Genomic DNA, 20,666 nt, shown 5'->3' with positions numbered 1-20,666 from the left:
GTTCCAGTACACCTGAGGTCATGTCAGGACTCCTGCCAACAGAGTCTGTGATGAAACCATGAGACATTTTGAGAAAAGAGGGTACTCATAGAGCACAAATAGAAAGGATCTGCTGGTAAAAAACTAACTTCTGGCATCCCCAGAAAAAGGCATCTAGAAACAATTTATTATTCTCCTTTCAAACAGGTATATGGCATGCACAAATGATTATGCTGAAGGCCTCCGCATGAATGCTCAGATACGTTTTAAGTTGCCTTCAAGGGCACCAGAACGATTAAACTCGCCCTGAGTCTGAGGTTTTGCTGAAAGGTCCACATTAAGATATTTTAGGGTTTAAGCAGGTGGTGCAGAATGTAGCGAGAGTATTAATCTATGTATTTAGTAACCTGGATGAAGTTGAAAGGGGCTGATGTGCTGACTGAGTGGAACAAGGAGGCTGTTTCTGTCAGATCAGCTGCAGGATCAGCTGAGGGATCATGGGAGCCGAGCATGGAGGCTGCGCTTTGTGACCTTATTATTGTGCTTTGCTGTCTGTCCTCTACTCCGCTCTCTGCCCGCCCGGCTTAGCCGTGCTAAGTAGGCTCAGTGTCTTGCACGCACACACACAAACAGACATCTTTAGCACCGCAGGGCTGAATCAGCAAGTTGTCCGGCCGGTTTGTGCATTTGACGCACACACCTGTAGCACTTAGCCTGCCTCACGCATATTCAAAGCTGGCACGCTCCATGCACACTTCCACGGTCACATGACCCAGCACACAGACACGCTTCAGCAGGTCACACGTATGGATGCATATCAGAGATGCTGAAAGCAGAGGAAAACAAAGTGTAAACACAGTTTTGATGGAGGCAGATAAAATATCTGAGGCACTCACTGCTATTAAATCCATAATAGTTGATTTCAAAAAATGTTCAAGTTAACAAGTACCCCATCAGCTGAACATCAACTGCAGCTGCTCTTTAACACGTCCATCGCTCTAGCCGTTTGCTGAATATGCCCCCATGTGAAGGAGTTCACTTTGTTGTCCTACCAGACACCTGTTGAAACACGGGAGACTCCGTCATGATGAGACACGCATCTACGCAGGTGAATCACAACCAGCTGAAAGAGCTGCAGCAGGTGACACACACCTTCACAAAGGAGGCATGAGCACAGCGTGTGGAACAGATCACTAAATCAATGAGTCCACGACACAAAAGGCTGCGTCTTCTTCACCATCTGCAGTAAATCAAACAGCAGATGTTTATACACAACGTCTGTAAAATATTGAAAAACTTGTGAAATAATACTGTTTTTTCTTTACTAGCATTTTGTGTGCCCAAAGCCAAATCTGGACGGTTTTCTAAAGTGACAACGGGATTCGGTGCGAGATTAAACTTGCTCTCACACCTGTGTGACGCAGTGCGCAGCCCAGACTGTAAGCAGAGTTAAGCAGCTTTGAGTCCCCCATCCATTCCAACCATATGATCAAAAAAAATCCCGGGATATGTCTGCAAACAAAGCAAGCGATTCAGCGGTGGGCTCGCTCCGCACCTCAACCCCATCCCACTCTCATCTTGCCAAGCCTCAGATCCACCAGCAGCCCGTGGAGCTATACTCCTCACAATGGGCCCATTGTATGAGCTGAGGTAACACCATAATTGTTCCCATTCAGGTGAAAGACACACCCACTTTTGACTCCTAGTGACATTTTGAGAGGTTTGTGGCTTCCACTGATGTTGCATTATTCAGATACAATGAGGTAAAACGTGGGTGGCTCACACACCTCGAGCTGCGGCTGGAGCCTCGCTAAGCTGCCATTTGTTTTGTTTTTTTCATGTGTAAAGCCTACGTCTTGACCACAGGGTCTGCAGAGCTGCAGCGGCAGATTTAATAACATCCTGACATTTCCATGAAGTGGATCTGTGGTGAAAGACAAGTCTGTTGGAAAAGTTTAATAATTTCTTGCTGCCAATCTAAAACCCAGAATGAGAAATACTTAGACGAGATTGCCAAAAAGCAGGCCAGTCTAACTACATTAATAAACATACTGAAACAAGCACATTTGCAGTGTGTTCTTAGAGACTGTGTTTCTCTTTTTTCATTTTATTCTTTTCCTCTCTTCACTTATATCCTCTTATCGCGAAGCTTTATTGAACGACAGTGGAGTCAGACCCCTCGTCCTCCTCACAAGCCTGGATGCTTCCTGGGGATATAAATCGCAACCATGGGCCCTCAGCAGGGAGGGACCACTGAGAAGGAAACAGTATGGAAGCTTGGGTGTTTCCAGCTGGCCGGCTTCCGAGCGTTCGTTGAGTCTAACGCAGGCTGGCGAGGAGCTTCCCTGCCTTTCATCTGTTTAGGAAACATCTGGAGTCATCTGCCGGTTGAATGAAAGTATACACGCGTATGCCTGTGTGTGTTTGTGTCATTCAGGACTCTTGCCAGAAATGTTATCTTTGTGTAAAGATTAACCTTGCTGTCCAGAAAATAAATTAAGGAAACTGGTGAATTGCCAAAAAGATATTTGCGCTTTGACATCATCTCCAGTGTACAAATTCTTGCTCAACATCAGCAAGTAGTTTACGATCAGTCCCCTCCTCATTACTCACCGAAGGGCGGTTCAGAATGGAATACATGCAGTCAGAAAAACACACTTGTTGTTCAACCCTCCCATTTTTATGTTTTTTTTAACTCGTCTGAGACAAGATTGCAGAAGAATCCGAGGTGCAAAATCAAGAGCAATTACTAGCGCGAGCTGTTGCTGCTCAACAGACTGGATATTTTATCCATGCGAGCAGGTGAGCAGACAAAGCCGGTGGTGGTGCAGCGTGTCTCTCCACGCCTGAGCTGAGACATCGGGGTTAGATGTGTTGACAGATGCAGACAGAGGATAGGGTCAGGAGTCACACCTGTCGGTAAAACACCTCTTTCTGTGCGCCAAAGAACTGGCACTGTGAAGAAGAAGAAAAAAACAGCACATGCTCACAGCAGTTCAAACCTTAAGGGCAACAACTGCTGTCTGCACACAGAAATGTTAAATTACTCTTAAAGATAATACTGTAAGTAGACAATGCAAAGCATTAAGCGCTTTCTCTTTATTTTAAATAAGGAGAAACTTCATCCAACATGTCATTTCAAGAGCACCATGCATTTCATTTGCCTTCAAAGCACCGGTTTCACAGCATTCTCCCCAGTTAATGGCAGAATATTTAATTCTTTCTTTTGAAACTAACACATGAAAATCATCAAGTGGTTAAATGTTGGGGGTTTTTTTTATTACAGAACCACACCAGCAGCGCATAAGAATATTATACAGCCGGGAGATAACAGGCGTGCCTCTCAGACATAACAATCCAAACATTTTCACAGATGACTTTTTCGTTCCGTGTTATTTGCTACAGACTAGGTGTGCAGGGAAGAGCAAGGCCGTGTTTGGACTGCTAAAAGGATGTTCAGGTCTGGCTGCAGCAATGCTAGGGGATGTGATTTTTGGGAGTATTGCAGAGGATGTTTTGCCTCCTGTGTGGTGACTCCTGACCTCCACCTTCCTCTCTCCTAACCTGCTTCACCTCTGTCCTATTGTAGCTCTTATCAAATAGCTGAATGTTGTCCATACATCCAGTCCAGTAGCACATACAGGAGATAACACAGCAGCCTGTTTTTGTTCTGATGTGTGTTTAGTGAGTCATTAGACCACGTGAACGGAGTCTATCCTCATAGAGTGTTCTCTGCCACCATCCAAATGTTCCACCTATCCCTTTCTCCACCCCGATCATCACCTGTTTGTTCTTTCTTGCAGCTCCTGTGTTTGAGTGTTTTTGTAGTGCTACGTGATTACCCTGCCTGCTAACACAACACGGTGTTGTCCAGAGTGTGCACTGTGAGCCCTGCTGATCACACTCCACTGAGTTGCGCTTGTACGGCCTCTCATCTTTGCTAACTCACACTGACATGGTCCTTTGATGTCACGAGGAGCAGAGCAGACCTCGGACAGTCCCAACAAAAGCAATGTGATCCAGGGCTGATGTGTCCAAGCATGCCTGCAGTCACCAGCCTACAATGAACCAGGACAGCAGGGCTCCGCTTTGCAACCTCTGTGTTTACCTAAGAATGAACCTGCATGCTGTCTGTGCTGAACTTGACATCTGAATAATCTGAGGAGAGATGGTGCAGAACAGAATGTGTGACAGCGTGAAGATTTAGCCTATTTTTTGCAATTTCTTGGGGATAGAGAGGGGAAACATGGTAGTGCACACTCACTAATACACCTTGCTAGTGTTTGATTAGACCTACTTTTGCCTTCAGGACTGTTATGACAAAGATTCAGTAATGTGCTGGAAACATTCCTCGGAATTTTGGGCTCACATTGACTTGACAGAATTATGCAGCTGCTATAAAGTTTCTCTTTGTTCACGGATGTGTGTGTGTGTGTGTGTGTGTGACCCTGTACGGTCTTCTGCTACTGTAGCCCATCTGCTTCAAGGTGTTGTGTGCTCTTCTGCTTACCTTGGTTCTAAAGACTGGGTCTTTTTCAGTGTGGCTGTTCTCACCTGAGAACTCCAGAGAACTTCCACTCATTTTGTCCTTTTCACATTCTCTGGTAGTGTTGGAAAAGTTTTTGAAACAAGCCAACAATCATGCTTCTTTAAAAGTCATTTAAATCACCTTTCTTCCCCTTTCTGATGTTTTGTTTGAACGTAAATGCCTAAATGCACTGAGGGGCTGCCATCTGATTGGCTGTTTAGACATTTGTTTTAATGAGCAGCTAATGGCTAATTGATAGATTTGGGACCAAATTTCCCAAATCTATCTAATAATGTGCTTTTGTATGAATTCATTTATTTCCTTTCAATTTTAACTGTACCTCTGATGATATAAATTTCAGCTCGATTACTAAAGTTCCCCATCAATAACCTGACAGGCTGCAGCTCTTTCTGTTGTGGGTGACAGCCCAGTCATTTGCACAGTAAAGCAGATTTACATTAGTAGGAACTACATTAGGTGAAGAAAGTATATTTATGGAAGTAAATGCTAAGATAAAATGATACATCCTTACAGTTATTTATAGTTTTATTTATAATCGCATTAAATTGCATATTACTGAATTAAATTACTACTTTCTTTATTAGTTTGTTATCACAAGTATATATATATTTAGATTTTGGTAGTTTCAGTTGTTCATATCCTCTTTGAAGTCATGTAAGTTAATAAGTTAAACTCACATCACTTTTGCAGATGAAGACAATCTGCATGCACAGACTATATATACAGGAGACCAGCAGTTTTGATTGTTAGTGCTTATTATGGCGGTCTTAAAGTTGAAAACTTTACTTTTTTCTGTTTTTGGTTAGAAGGTTTAACCAACTTCTGACCTTCAAATCTCTGAACACACTTTGGACACATGAAATAACCAAAGTTCACCTCAAACAGTATTCAGACACAAAGGAGGAACCTCGTGTGGCAAGTAAGACGTACTATTTGTTATCTTGACATTCCAGTCTGTGTTTTGTGTCTTATGTGTGTTTACATACACTAAGGTATGCATGAACGAGGCAAGTTAGAACGACTCAAAGTCTCCCGAACGCCTTGATCTGGACTCAAGGTCTAGAGTATCAGTTTTCCCTCCTGGAAAGTACGCGGGAGTAACGCCTTTGTCTTGTGTCTGGGACCATTTGGGCACAAGGACATACATTATCCAACTAATGATCTGACCTTCAAGGTTTCTGGCAACATATGCTCCAAGAAAAGCTTTAGCCCAGTCTCACGTGTGAAAGGGAAATTGTTGACACAAAGTTTCTCAAAGACATCACCACATATTTACCATCTTTTTCCCATGTGTACCATATAATTCTTTGACATCTCTGTAATTTATGAATGCATGCTAGGTCAACTGGTGATTCTAAATAGGTTGGTGTAGGAATAAAGCGTTGTATGAATGCATGGTTTAAAAAGTGCTTTGAGTGGTCAGTAAGACTGGGAAAGTGCTGTATAAATGCCAGTCCATTTCCATTTCCATAAAGAAGCTTTTCTTATTCCCTTCACATTTAACAGAGCTGTGGTTCTGTGTACTGCTTGTGATTCACAGGTTCAGAGGAGGGGAGGTTGTGGCTGGACTGTAACCACCCTTAGTATGAATTATTCCTTGGGACAAATTTTCCAGCAACTCTATAGGGGAAGTACAGCTTCCAGTGTTTTTTTTTCCTCTCTCTCTCTCGCTCTCACTTTACTATTTTTCCCTCCTGCACGGGATCGTGCCAAACACCGAGCAGAATAACAACTTCTTTAACACCTGCACAAAACGCTTCCCTGTTTGTCTTTAAAGTTTACACCCGTGCGAGCATGCAAATGATATACCAACTCCAAACAGAACCCAAGAATTACCTCAGCGAGGAGCAACGCAGCATATCCCCCTCCAGTACATCTGGTTCACTTTAGCTTCAGCATCAACAAGTGCTTCGACCGGCACAGTGCCGCTGCATGCTTTCTCTCCCTCATACGCAGAGAGAGAGAGAGGGAGAGAAAGCACGTATGAATCATGAAGGATGATGTGCTACAAAGCTCTGAAAGCACTTCAACTAATGTATATTTCATGAGGTATTAGATGCCGTATTATTCATGATGCTCTGCTTTGCTGTTGTGTTTGGGAGACAGAGAGCTTAACAATGGATTCATGGCATGGCGGTGGAGCATTAGAATATATATGGTCCACAAAAGCCCACAGCCACCTTTTATTCCCCACAGGAATCCATTCATAGTTGTTCTGAGCGATTTTCCGTGGAGGAATTTGTGTTAATCACTCTCTTGAAGATGCTGTAGCAGGATAAAACTTTATATGTGGCGGAGCGGAATCAAACCTCCTTCAGAGGCCACGATGTGTTGTGGATTATTATCTTTCAACATCAAATGTGGGTCTGGAACTTGGTATAGACAAACATTGCCCAGATGCTTTATATGTTCATGAGAAAAAAAACCACACTCACTAAACCACCTTAACATTGACCTAAGCCCATCTATAAAACTATGCTCTCTGTGTCGTGAACAACGCTCCCTTTGTTACCCATGTGAAGACTGGAAAATGAAGGCGACTGCAGTCTCTTGCTGTAAATCATTAGAAACAGACAGGGGTTACAGGTTTTGGCTGTAGTTTATAACAGCTATGCTTACTTAGTAACACCCCTTGAGCGATCTCTTTTAAGCTGGCTGGTGATTTCCATAGAGCTGAGCGCAGGTAGCTTGGCATGTCAAAGGTATTTAAGCTAGCAAAATAGCTCTCTGTGGAGGATTCAAAACTATGCTGCCACACAACTTCTGACTAATTTAGGAGAAAATCTGCTCGAGGAAGGTATTTCTGGAATATGTTAACATTTTTAAAACATCTGCACAATTCTACCATCGCTTCTCTCCCATTGTCCCAGGAATTCTTTATAGAAGTTTCTCTAAATTAGGCCTGAATTGGATTCAAATGACAAAATTACATGCCTGCTATGACTAAATATATAAATTAAAGAATTCGCACAAATATCTAACAGGAAACCACAACGTCAGTGACGGAGTAGCTCATCCGCCTCATGCTGCTACTGCTTACAGGTGATTGTTATGTGCGATGCACAAAAAGAAAGCGATACATTTCCTTGTAAATGCTTGGTTGCATTTGCACCAACTAATGAAAATGAAAATGTGTTGAGAACAACCAGTGTTACCGTGACCTTGATTAAATTTAGACTCGTGCAGGAGGAGAAGCAATTCTGGCAAATTGTGGACGGAAGGAAAAAGGTCGCCCTGCCATGGCACGAGCTCATCGGTCGTTTAGCTTGATGATCTAAAAATGAAAAAAGTGCTATTTTTTGCAGCAGGATACCAATTTTAACTGGCACGAAAAAATATGACCCTATTGCTTCAGTACTGGAAGATCTAAAGCATTTACTGGCCATGCTTCCCCCGAGTTATTAACTATTCTGATCAAACTAGAGTGAGGTGATAATATCCCTTAAAAATTTGTTGTAGATCCACCAAGGTCTTTAAAGTCAACTTAATTCTTTATTAGTTCAAAAATGACAAAAAGTCTTGTACTTTAAAAGCATGATTATTACAAGTGGGGTGTATATTGTCAACATATGGAAAGTACCAGAGAATGATTGAAATATCATGTCACATTCGACCTCCGACCTCTGCTTCATATTTAATAGATTGATCTTAATGTGATAATAGTGCTATATAGAGCAATTAAAAACGTATTTATATTAACAACATACAGTCATAGAGGGAACAATTCTAAGCACCTTCACTATTACTTTGGATCTGTCCTCTTCTTCGAGGTCAGATAAGATCAAACTTTCATAAAATATCTCTTTTAGCTTTAAAACTATGCTTAAAAGTCTAGTGCCTTTGTTTGTATCCAATATATCCAAATAGGTCAAATGTGACATTTGACCTCTGACCTCACTACTACTTTTTAAATCTTTAATCTTCTGCAGGAAATAACAACTATACGCTTCAAGAGAGTGACAGTGAGCTGTCGTGGTGAGGTTTGTGCTCTCGGAGTGCTTCTTGTCTTTTTTAAAAAGATTTTTTAACCATGTTGTGGATTCCTTAAATTTCTTTCTGTGAAGCCCTTTGTAACTTTTCTAAATTAAGCTCTTGGGTACACACCTTGGACCTGTGGATTGGCCTTTGTTGCTGCTCCACGATTTAGAATTTGAAGCTTCTTTTGCAGCAACGTCCATATCTGAAGCACTGCCTTCTAAATAAATCTCTTCGTGTCTTCACCGATTACCTTATACGAGTCTGGGCAGATATGGATATGAACTGCAGCTCGACTGGTTGGAGAAGGCATAAAATCGCTAGAGGGGGGGTAACTGAGGTTTCGAGGCTTAAATCTCTTTAAAGAAATTAAATTAACATCAATAATAGGCCCACTTGTATGTGACGAAGATTCCCAACAGAGAATTATTACCCAACTGCAGTTATGCAAAGCGCGATAGCATCTTTTCAGCTCAGTTTTTCATTTTCTAGCCCACAACTTTACAGTTTTCTTTGAGTCCCACTGCTCAGCGAGTGTTGTTTTTGGCCCCACTCAGGCAGTTACTCTGGCAAAAAAAAAAAAAAAGCTTTACAAGTGCATTGCACACAAAGTGCCATGCACCAAAAAGCTGAAAAGATCAGGTGAAATACGTGAAGACCAAAAACAGACCTACAGAGAAAATTATTGGAAATGCAGTGATGCCGATAAATTATTTGCATTTGTACTTGCAAAGATCTGCAGTGATACATTCAAACCCGAGACAGAAATATATGTAAACTCACCTCAGTCTATTGGTGCATATTAATCTAAATAAAGTTACACTTACACTATTGTTTTATTTTAAAACAGTCATCCTCAGTACTCTCAGTAAACATTTAACAGTTGTTTCAGGGAGTTTTATATCTAATAAGATGTGAAGGACACAGAACAGATCTTCACATATAAATACTTTCTTTTTTTATCATCCTGTTATTTAGTGTATCTGTGTTAAAATATGGCAAGAAAAGTTTTAAAGTAGACAGTTGGGAGATTAACATCCAGAATGAGGAAAATAAATGAGCTTCACAGGATGGCACAGGAGGGAAAAGTAACATTAAGGGGAGCAAGAGGCAGTGGCAGAAAGAGAAATAATAAAAGTGAGCGGGTAGACAAAGTGAGCAAATCCAATTTAGCCATATGTGAGCCCATCTCCACAGCAACCCTTTGTGTTTGCAGCGAGCAGTTTGTGAGCTTTGGCACCGGTCGACTCTTCTCCCCATGTCAGCCCCTTGCTAACGACCATCCCTGAAAAGGCAAGCGGACAGAGGGACACGGCGAAGGAAAGAGATAAAAATGTGGGGAAATGTGGGGAGGAGGAGGACAACGGAGAGCCAGTGCAGGAGAGGAGGAGAGGAGGGAAATAATAAAGAGCGAGTGGGGGACAAGGAGGTGATGAAGTGAGTGGAGACTTGAGAGAACATTCCTGAGCCAGCTGTGGGTTGGAGGGGGAATTCTCACTGAATGCCTGACAAATAAAACAAGACACAGGCTATTTCAGTATTCCAAAAACCCACTGGCACATCGCGGAGCAATGAAGGGGAAAGAGAGATTTTGGAAGGAAAAAGAGGGAGGCTAATGAGAGAACCAGCAGTCTGCATGGTCCGTCAGGCAGGCCTAAAACCACAGCAGTCCAGCGGTTAATCTCTCCCTCCCTCTCCTGTCTCCACCAAAATGGAAGCAGAAACTGGCAGCAGCAGCGGTGGCGGTGCTGATGGTGGTGGTGGCGGTTGTTGGGCCCTGACGGCACTCACATTCCTCTTGCACAGACAGGTGGTGGGGTTGTTTAATAAATACAGGATTTGGAGGGGGTCAGCGAAGGAGGGGAGAGTCAAAGGGCATCACAGACTGTAAACAGCAGAGCTGAAAAGCCATAATGCTGCTACTGCTTTTCTGGGGAAACAAAAGCTGACTCTACTCATAACTCCTTGTTAATGACTAACCCTATCTAAACACTTCTGTGGAATGACTGACTACACATGCTTCCCTTTATTAAGTGTTGCTCAAGGTCTAATAAGAAGCAGTTTAAAAAAGTAAACTTCACAGTGGAGTGACTCAAAAGTAGTTTCTACAGGAGCTGGGCATTTTAGCTGTCATCTTTAGAAGAGCTACATCTGTCTCCTCTTACTTTCTACTAGTTTAGTTATTCAGCACTTGATACAGTTTCAGGTGTTGCTAAAATTGCCTTCAGCACCCGTACTTAAATTACTCTGATTTCCAGCAATTTTTAACAAGAGGTCAGCACTGTTGCCTCTCAGCAAGAAGAGTACTGTACTGGCAGCCTATTGAATGTTATAAATACAGATAATATTACTGTTAAATGTTATTTGCAGACTTACTACAGAATAACATCAATCTATAATCCTGTTTGGTTGCGAAACTACTGGAGGTGGAAAGGCTGGGCTAATTAATTATACTGGAGTGGGATAGAAGTTGATGCCTTGTTCTTGCTTTCTTGTTATGTTTTTTCCACATAAATAAGCTTTTCCGTTTCAGTGATGGAAACTTTTGATAAGGTTTGTGAATAACTGGAATTTAAATGGGTGGCCGTGCTGTTAAAAATAATATAATAGAGGCGTCCACGTAGGAAGCAAATTGCTTATCATGCATCACTTTGAGCTGAAGCTGACGGCTGGTAGCAGTCTTTCCAGGCTCCGGTTGCCTAGGTAACCCCCTATCATATCTCAGTCAAAGGTATCCTGTGCTCTCATTGGCAGTAGTTTCAGTTAACTCTGGGCTCGCCCAAGTTGCCAGCAGTTATTTTTGCCTGCACTCAGTGGAAGTAGCTGAATGTCTTTGACTTTAGTGTGTGTGCAGCTTCTAACGGGCTTCACAATTACTTGCATGTGGGTGGGGCGGTGGCCACCCCTGACCTCTCTGTGGTTCAGTCCCTGTATGTCACACAAATATCTAGATCTCCACAGCTGGACAACACAGCTGGGCTTAATCTGCTATAAGATAACTAATTCTTATGATACATTTACTTATTTTCATGTTTTTAAAAAAACATTGCATCCTGCTTCTCTGGTAGTCACCTGATCATCCAGTTATTTCTTTGTGGCTTAAGGATGTTATGTCAGTTCTCAGAGCAGAAAAGCTCAGGTTAACATGTCGTGATGCCTGCTCAATCATCCAGGTACAGAAATCCCAGGTTGAGTCCGTTCATCGGTAACCCAGGTTCCTCCTTCAGTCTCAGCTGACTGCAGGTTTCTCCAGGTCATTATGCAGCACAGTTGCACGATGGCCGAAACTAGAACCACTGAACAACTCCGTGTACCATTTTTTAAAGTTTTTTTCAGAGTTGCATGTCTTTTTTTGATTAACTTTCCTATTTTTTTTTTTTACCAACTCTCACTACAGATTAGCCACACATATACAATGTCTACTCATTTTTATTTGTTAGACATTTTTGTTGTTTTATCTTCTCTGTTGTGTTCTGTGTTGATCCATACAAGCATTGTTCTTGTCTTCATTTTTTTGAAATGTGTGCTGCTGACTGTTGTGCAACAAAAAAACGCTGCTTAAAGCCACATCTAACCACAAAGATAAAAGCTATAACTTTACAAGAAAAAAAAATAGCAGTAAAAACTCCCTCCTTCCTTTCTTGTAACCTTTTATCTCACCTGCACTTTGGTGACTTTCACACTTATTCACAGTTAAGAATCAGTTGGCGGTTTCCCATCCATTACTGCATCAGTAGCAGTTATGGCTTTGTGATGCTTTCGGTGCACCCACATTCATGAGCCAACTGCACCTCAGGTGAACTTGTACCTTAACTTCAAACTTTCAGGATGTCAGTTGGTGTTCTTGCATGTCAAAAGCTTTTTTTTCAGGCTGCTGTAGGTGACAAGCAGAGCATGCAGAGGTTTATAAATAAAAGAGGACCTCAAAGGAGTTCGAGTGTTTGTTTACCCTCTTGCTATCATGATAAACACTGCTAACATGGCTACTGTTTCATCCGCGTGCAGAGACTTGTCTTTCCACCGCAACTAATGCAGAATGTGTCAGAGGGCGCACTGGTAGGATAGGTTACCGGTAAGTTGTCAGACAATAATAAAACAAGAAAATCAAAACATCATGTTGACTGCACCTTTAACGTCAGTGATGACTCCGTGGTTACGGGACCTGGTGAATCTTCTGGTTTTTCCAACATCCGCGTTAACGACACGAAGATTTAGTCCAATTAATGTAAATCGGACTCAATCCTCTAAACACAAAGTTGCTAAGGCTGCTTTGAACCAGCAGCTCTGAGGTGGAGAAAATTTTGAGCCAGAGCTTTTTTTGTGCTCGTGTGTGTGTGTGTGTGTGTGTGTGTGTGTGTGTGTGTGTGTGTGTGTGTGTGTGTGTGTGACGGATCAGAAAGGCTGGGGCTTTCCGGTGAGCAGTACTCCACTGTTCCCATTCACGGCCAGAATGGTGCCCATGTGTATCAGAGGGCCGCCACATCACAGCCAACCTCCTGCCAAAGTCTTTGTGATCTTCGCCGCAGCGTGCAAGCTCGTCTGTGCTTCTGCACGCGCTTTTTCCTTCCTCTGAAACCCCCCCCTCCACCACCACCACCACCCTTAACCACATAGATGACAGGAGAAGCGGGAAGAGGGATGATTATTTCATATGGAGCAGGAGGGGAATCCCACATCCTGCAATTTTATCTTCTTGTCTCTCTGAGGGACCTCAGAAAAATATGATAAGACCACTACAAACAAAAAGAAAAGAGTAAAAAAAAACAAGAGGGGCGGAGGGGGGGGACCAAGAAGCCATAAGTGACAACACTGCTTCTTTGACGCTGGGCACATGCAGCTAAATGTGCGAAAAAAAAAGCGAAAAAGCTGGTAAACTGTTGATCAGACTACGGCACACTTGTGCACACTTCCTTTACTCTATACTGTATGTCAAAAGTCACTTCCTAGAGTTGAGTCACTCGTTTAGGATGACAGCTGCTGGTAGACCGCTGCGACCGCGTCCACTGCCCTTTCTTTTGCATCGCCAAATCTCTTGCTATCGCTCTTCCACAGCACTGCAGTTCTTCTGCGCACACTGCTCGGTTAAAGCAGGCGTGACGCACATCATTGACAATTTCAAAAGCTTCTGTGCAAGTAGTAGCTGCACAGCGATCTCTCCACTTAATTCATCCAGGATATTTATGTGTACAGTGAATATGTCTCTTGGAAACAGCCCTGGAGGAGCAGGGCTTTTGTATCCCACATCACTGATGGAAATGATTAAGTATATTGGAGTGTAATTCCACCCCCCTTGGTCTGGCTCTTAAAATAGTGGAATAGAGGAGAGGGCGGCTGGCCTGCACACATGTTTGAATTCCTCTGATTGGAGCAGAGAAGCAATTTCTTATTAGGCTGCTGATGTTGGCTCGTGACTCCAGCAGCAGGCCTTCCTTGTGGGGGAGAGAAGCATGGCATCGTTGACTCAAGAGGCCCCTCGGTTTAAAACCCTCTTTGCTACTTGTGCTGCCAGCCTGTGATTTCTCAGCACATGAATGATTTCAAAAGCACTCCTTGCTCTGAAATTTAAACATAAACATGTGAAAATGTGCCTGCAAACTCTAAATTCAAGCTAGATTCAAGCTCTATGTTTTGATCGGCTCAGCGTCTCTGAAGTTTACGCTTCGAGTTTATATAAAATATACAACAATGCTGCAACTAGTGTGATTATTTATCATGCTAATAAGCCACACATGTCTGGAACACTGCAGCAGCCCCGGATGTTATCCCTGAAGGCTGGCAGGAAATGATGCATGAACAGGTGAAACACTTTAAGAGAAGCAGGGGTTACGCACAGAACATATACACCAACACACTATGACTACCAGCCCTGTAATTAGGACTTCTGCAGGAAGACGAGGTTAAAGCAAATGACAGAAAAGGCTATAATAAAAACAAATGCTTCTCTGCCATTTTTGACTGTGGAAGCTGCTAACAAACAGAGATGCAGAGAGCTTTTCAACACGAGAAACTAATCTGTCCCCCTGAGGTTAACCAGACAAGACAAAATTGGCCACAACCACACTGCAAATGTTGAAACTCGTATTTTTTCACTTCCGCGCAAATAAGACGGAATTGAGAACTGAGTAAAGGTGCAGAAAACCTAAAAAAAACTATATCTAATACCTTTAAAAATAAATAAATAAATAAATCACACCAGCAGATAAAACTAGATCATCACAGAGCTCTGAGTTTTTGATGCTGCCTCTAATTCTACGTTTCAGCAGATCCACATAACCACAAAAGCCGTTTGTTTCTGAAGTGGCCTGGATCTGCCCTTGAGATCCACGAAGATGAGCAATAATTCTTGCAACCCTGCTCTTACCAAGACTGTGTCACCGATTTCAAAAGACTCGACCTGTGTTGCAACTATAAAGTGACGACAGCTTACATTCTATAACTTCCGATCAGAGGATACAGCTGCTGCTGAAATAAGGCGCATCCTGAATATTTACAAAATCACGTGACAGGGGGATAAATAAACTGCAGAAAGGCTTGTTAACAGACTGCAAAAAAGAAAAAAAGCACACCGGCTACCATGTCATCTGATTTAAGAGTCCTGTGATGATCTTTGGGGCCTCGCAGCTGTGAATTGTCAAGACTAGCTGCATGTCACAAGTTCAAGACCAGCTATGCTTCTTAAACTACCCCGAGAGAGACCAAATCGGCTGCACTGTCATTAGGATTTAATCACATGCTTTAACAGCAAACAAGTGACTGCCTTTGACTGAGGTCACACTCCAAATTGGTAACTCTTAAATTTGCCAGGAAAATAATAGTACGAACTATCTCTTGCTGCATGCACACACATAAAAAAAAAAAAACTGAGTCCAACAGATGTGCTCATAGATAAGGAGGAAAATGACTCATTAGCTGAAACTAATAACGCATGAAACAGTGTTATCTGATGTGATTCATATGTTTTTTAACTAATGAAAAAGCCTCACAAGTTCATTAGTGCATGGGAGCGCATCTTGTATTGCATCAGTTGAAGTCCTCTTTAGCCAAAACTTTTAACTTTATTAGACTTTTTTTTTCAAATGAATTTGCTTAACCAAATGAATGTATCTGGACAGAAGGGTTGTGTAAATGCTGGCTGCCATCAGGGATTTCTTTATCCTCATGCCACGTGCATATTTGAATAACGGGTAAAGTTTTCATCAACTGTAAAAAAGAGAAACAGAATGCAAATCCAGATTTGAGCCAAGTCTCTGTAATAAAAGTTAGAGCTGTCAAACACAGTTTCAGAAATGGGTGATGAACTCAGTTTGACCAGGTGCACTTTTGGAGGGATGGTCTGATGAGAATGTAACACCAAGTGTGTCTGACCTCTGTGCTGAGCAGCACCGCTGCCAAACTTGAATTACAATTAAACTGAGTTCAGAGTTGCCCCCCCCTCCCTCCCCAAAGTTCAGAATAAGCTCGCCGCTGTGTGACAGATGTTTTTGATAGCTTTCTTTTGCAAACCGCAGCCTTAACGTACCCCAGATGAACACCTCTCCCCCACTCTCTTCTCCAACATATTGCAAATCCCAGTTCCAAAAGTGCTAACTTTAAAAAAACGAATGGATTTCGCTCACACTATGTGAGCACACTATGTATGTATGTACACTAGGATTTGCTCCCAGCTCTGGATGAGCACCAGTCTGCCTGCAGTCTTCGCCCTGCCAACGGCTGATCCCAGAGAACAGCCGTTAATCTGAGAGGGAACATCGAGAACGTCTCCTTTTAATTATCAGAAAACTCCAGCCGGGTTGGATAATGGATTCCAAATGGTGAGCTAAGGCAGAAGTGGGTGAAGCATTGGAGGAGGTGGCCACGAATGGAGAAGTGGATCAGAAGGAAGGGGGGGGGGGGGACGGGTGACTCCTTCTCAGGTTCTGACCTTTGGCTGGCCCCCCTCCTGCTCGTGTGCTCTGCTACAGATTGAGACCAGATTGACTGTGTTAGGCCAGGAGATGACTGAGTGACAGAGCCCAGCACACAGTCCAATGCAGCTATCTTCCTCCCAGGGGATATCTTTCAGGCCTGCTGATACCTTATACGCTCCAGAGATTTCTAACTCATGCTGATATTATGCAGCGGCATCAAAAGAAAGTGTAGCATGAGTAGCAGCGCTGGAACTAGCAATTCTCTGTGTCCCCTAACTGACAAAAGCTTCCTTCAGGATCCGCACCCCTTCAGCATTTATCTTCATAGAAATAGCTGAATGAATTAGAAGCATAATCTCTTGTGTGCTGTTCCTCCTCGCTATTCCCAGGACACGCTGGGGGGTTTGACAAAGACAGAGAGAGATCTTACGGCCCGAGAGCTTAAAACCAAAGCAAAAAAATAACAGAATCACACAAAAACAAAACACAAGCTAATCATCGTGGCTCCAAACACATCGCACATACATTCGCACGCATGGACTACAAGACCACCCCTGAGAGCTGACCTGGCCTTGCCCCCAACCGCTCAGCGCTGGCGTGTGTCCAGAACAAACTGGGCCTCTCCGTAGGGAACAGTGGAGGCCTGAGGCCGCGCTGCTTAGCAGGCGCCGAGGGGGCGGCAGGCTGCCAGTGGTCAGTCCCTGGCGGAGCCTCTGGGAACCGTGTCACAGACGCACCACCTCACGGCGTCGTTGCCGGGTGAGGAGGTCAAGGAAGAACAGCACTCCTACGACCAAGCAGCTGGAAGCACTGTCATGGATGAGCTCATTTTGGCCGGCGTCCAAACAAGAGGCGAGCCAGACCCCTGAAGTTTGAGCTGTCTCCATGAAGTCACTCTTCAAGAGCACAGAGCATCAGCAGGACAACCTCTGAAGACATGCTCACAAACACAGAGAATAACTGAGGTTCATTCAAGGCCAGAACGATAACAGGAAGAGGAGTTACATCTGAACTGGAGCGGGGCTGAAACTGCTTGCTTCAAGACCAAGAACCACATGGAAAGTACTGGCAAAGGGAACCCCCAAGACAACAAAAAAACCACAGCTTCAACAGATGTGATCAGAATAAAGAGCAGAGACAGGGTTAAGATTTGTGGCACAGCTTCACCAACTTCCATGTTGCAGGAAGACGATAAGATCGCAACAAATTAAATCTCTAGCAGCACATGCAGTATATATAACAACTTCAGTGCCCTACCAGTGCACTTCAGCTTGCGGCCAGGAACAATGACCGACTCTAAACCGCAAGATCAAAGCCCATCGTTGTTAGTGTGTCAATGACCAATGTGCATGTTGGTCTTTGTGATTGTCTGTTTTGTATTTTTTCAAGCCCTGTAATTATCCTACTTAAAATGCTGCCTGTAATATGTTTTATGATTATGAAGAAGGCCATAAGCCGAAACCTTTTGGCCAGCCAATAAAACTGTTGTATGCACTAAATGTGTTAATGGGTCTACAGCTTCAATATAGAGTGAGAGAGCAAAAAAGCTTTTCTTTCAAGGCTAAATTTAGTCTTATCATCATACTCATAACCAAGCAACTATGAATACACAACAAATCTTATCGGACAGAAAAACCTTGACAATTCTAAGTGACGTTAAGTAAGCAAGCCTGAACTTCTTTAATCAAACAAACAGTGGATGGAGGACATCGCTCAGAAGGCAACAAGAAACTCTCAGCAGTCATTTGATATCATTTTAACCCAAACAACATATGTGACTCACAAGCTCCTGACCTGCACTTTTAGCCAATAAGAGAAGAATCATAACTGTCCTTCACTGCTCACAGGTCAGATAAGTACAGTTGAACAATAAACAAACACAGTACTTTGTGAGGATGCAAGTGCACAGAAATGCTGCACACGCACTATGAATAGTGAATGGGGAATCTGGGAGGTGCTGGAGCCAATAACAGCTGTCAGCCTCCTCCAGGTCAGCAGTGATAAGGAAGGAAGGCTAATTGGATGGTGCATGCTCTAACAAGGGCGGTCAGTATTCAGAAGACACGAGCCCGGGGAACTCTTTCACATGCTACTGAATAAGCTGGTCACACTTTAAAAAAAACCAAGAGTCTATTATACAAGCAAATAAATGAACATTTTATGGAAAAAAATCTATAAGATAATGTTTTCTAACTAACAAATGAGGGAATTAAAAATACCACCTTTCCGTTCCATTAGCCAAATTATCTACAAGCACATGTAAGCATTGTCGATATAAAAACACACCACCCATTAACCTGTGGTCTACAAAAAGGACACAGGCTTAGCAATTAAGCCACATTCCCAAACGTATCCAACTGCCTCCATATCCAAATGACTATAATTCCAAACAACGTGGTAATTTCCTCGGCAGAGAGCGCATGCCTGGTGTGCTGCTGATTATGGCTTTTTGAAAACGTATAAAGACGGTGGTTTCCTGGAGGGAGACCGCATCAGCTGTCATATTCATAATTATAGCATTTCTGCTATTTCTATCAATCTTATGATTATCGTATATCTGCTATTTCTATCAGTCATATAATTAGGTCTTCTGTCATTTCTACCTAAACTTTACTTCTGCAGTTTCCTAAAGTTTTCTTAAAGTTCACGATCCATGACTTTTATGACATTTGGGACAGCGTTTCTCCTTTTTTTCCGCAAGCAACACAGAATTTTTCTGATTGTGGAGGACGACGTGGCTGAGCACACAGTTTGGAGGATATTGCTGAACAGAAAGCAAAAATAAAGGAAGAAAAGCCTTTTTGTTTGTCAAGTCAATTTAGACTTGAGCACATGGAGGATTGTGGATATACCGGACAAAGGATGTTGACTATGGAGTTGCCAGGCAGGAGGAAAATAAGAAGTCCACAGAGGAGGTTCATGGATGAGGTGAAAGAAGACATGCAGTGGGTTGGGTTGATAGAAAAGGATGTTAGGGATAAGATAATCCAATGTGGCAACCCTTTAAGGAAGCAAGCGAAACAAGAAGAAGCAGCTTAGAAAATAAAAGAACTATCACTTCTAGTTAAGCAAATTCCATCTCAATGTATGCATTTATAATATATTAAAGGTTGTTCTGGAGGCTTGAACTTAAAGGAACACTACCTGTGACAGTGGCTTGATGAATTTAGGCCCTTTACAGCCTGGGCTTCACTAATGAAGCTGACTAACAAGCAGGAGGAGGGTTTTGCTCCCTCACCAGGTGGCCATATACACAAGGACCCAGCAGGAAAAACACCTGGGAATAATAAACTTTAGCACCATCTCAGGGCTGGGACACACTGAAAGCACAGTAAAAGCTTTATCCATAGAACATATAATAGATAGTTAAACTGCATAAATGCCAAAATTAGAGCCATGAATCTCCAGATTAAATGGCTTCTGCCGCGTGGTGGTTATGTGGTTATTAGGCCACTGATGGCAATAGTATAAATCAACAAGCAGAACTGCTTTATGGGACTACTGGATTTACAAGATTTTTTTTAAACCATTAAATATGACATTTAATATTCTATGTATTGTACTGCAGTAGTAATATAAAATCAATTACCCGTACTATGACGTCAGGTTCAATCCACGCCGCGCTGGCTAAGAGAAGTGCATGCTTGTACTGAAAGACATTTATATGCCGTCCAGTTCCTTTTACCCCAGAAAAGTACTGAGCAGGTCAAGAAACCAAATGAATAAACAAAAGGTTATCCAGAGGGCAATTAGCGTAACACTCGCCTCTGTGTTCACCACAGTTGAGTCATTGATTGTGAGAGGGGAAGTGAATTTTGATTATACATGCTTCTGTGATGTTGATAGCAATCACTGGATCATGAGGTAAATTAGAAACACACTGTTTTCTTTAAGCCATAACAAGTGTTCAAACAGAGCCTGACATTACTGATGAGAGAAAAAAAAGCGCACAACACCCTCACACCGTCCTCCTGCAGGGAACAGCGACACGACACACAGGAAAAGAAAAGAAAAAAGGGGGCTGAGGAGCGATCGAAATCTTATCTACGTTAGGGAAATTCTGCGATGATCTGGTGATGTTTATGTTTAACCATTTATGAGTAACTCTTTCAGGCAGACTACCAAACCACGTTACATACAGACACACCTACAAATCGCTTCATAATCATTAATCTAAGCAAACTGCATTGGATAAAATGTCTAATAATAACCTGAACAGCTGAAAGTGCACAGGAGCTCTTTCTTAATGTCGCACC

General features: G+C 42.7%; 1 long non-coding RNA gene across 1 annotated transcript; it reads right to left on the bottom strand.

Annotated features, from left to right (window-relative positions):
• Positions 1-587: 587 nt before the first annotated feature.
• On the bottom strand, positions 588-20,033 carry LOC309705442. The gene is made up of 3 exons (XR_014276551.1): positions 20,000-20,033; positions 929-1,219; positions 588-805 (listed from the first exon to the last, which is right to left on the bottom strand). It is a non-coding gene; the product is annotated as an uncharacterized lncRNA (long non-coding RNA).
• Positions 20,034-20,666: the final 633 nt, after the last annotated feature.

This window comes from Aulonocara stuartgranti, assembly GCF_965226115.1.
Source record: "Aulonocara stuartgranti genome assembly, chromosome: 4".
Lineage (NCBI taxonomy): Eukaryota > Metazoa > Chordata > Actinopteri > Cichliformes > Cichlidae > Aulonocara > Aulonocara stuartgranti.
This window is presented reverse-complemented; position numbering and strand designations above follow the sequence as displayed.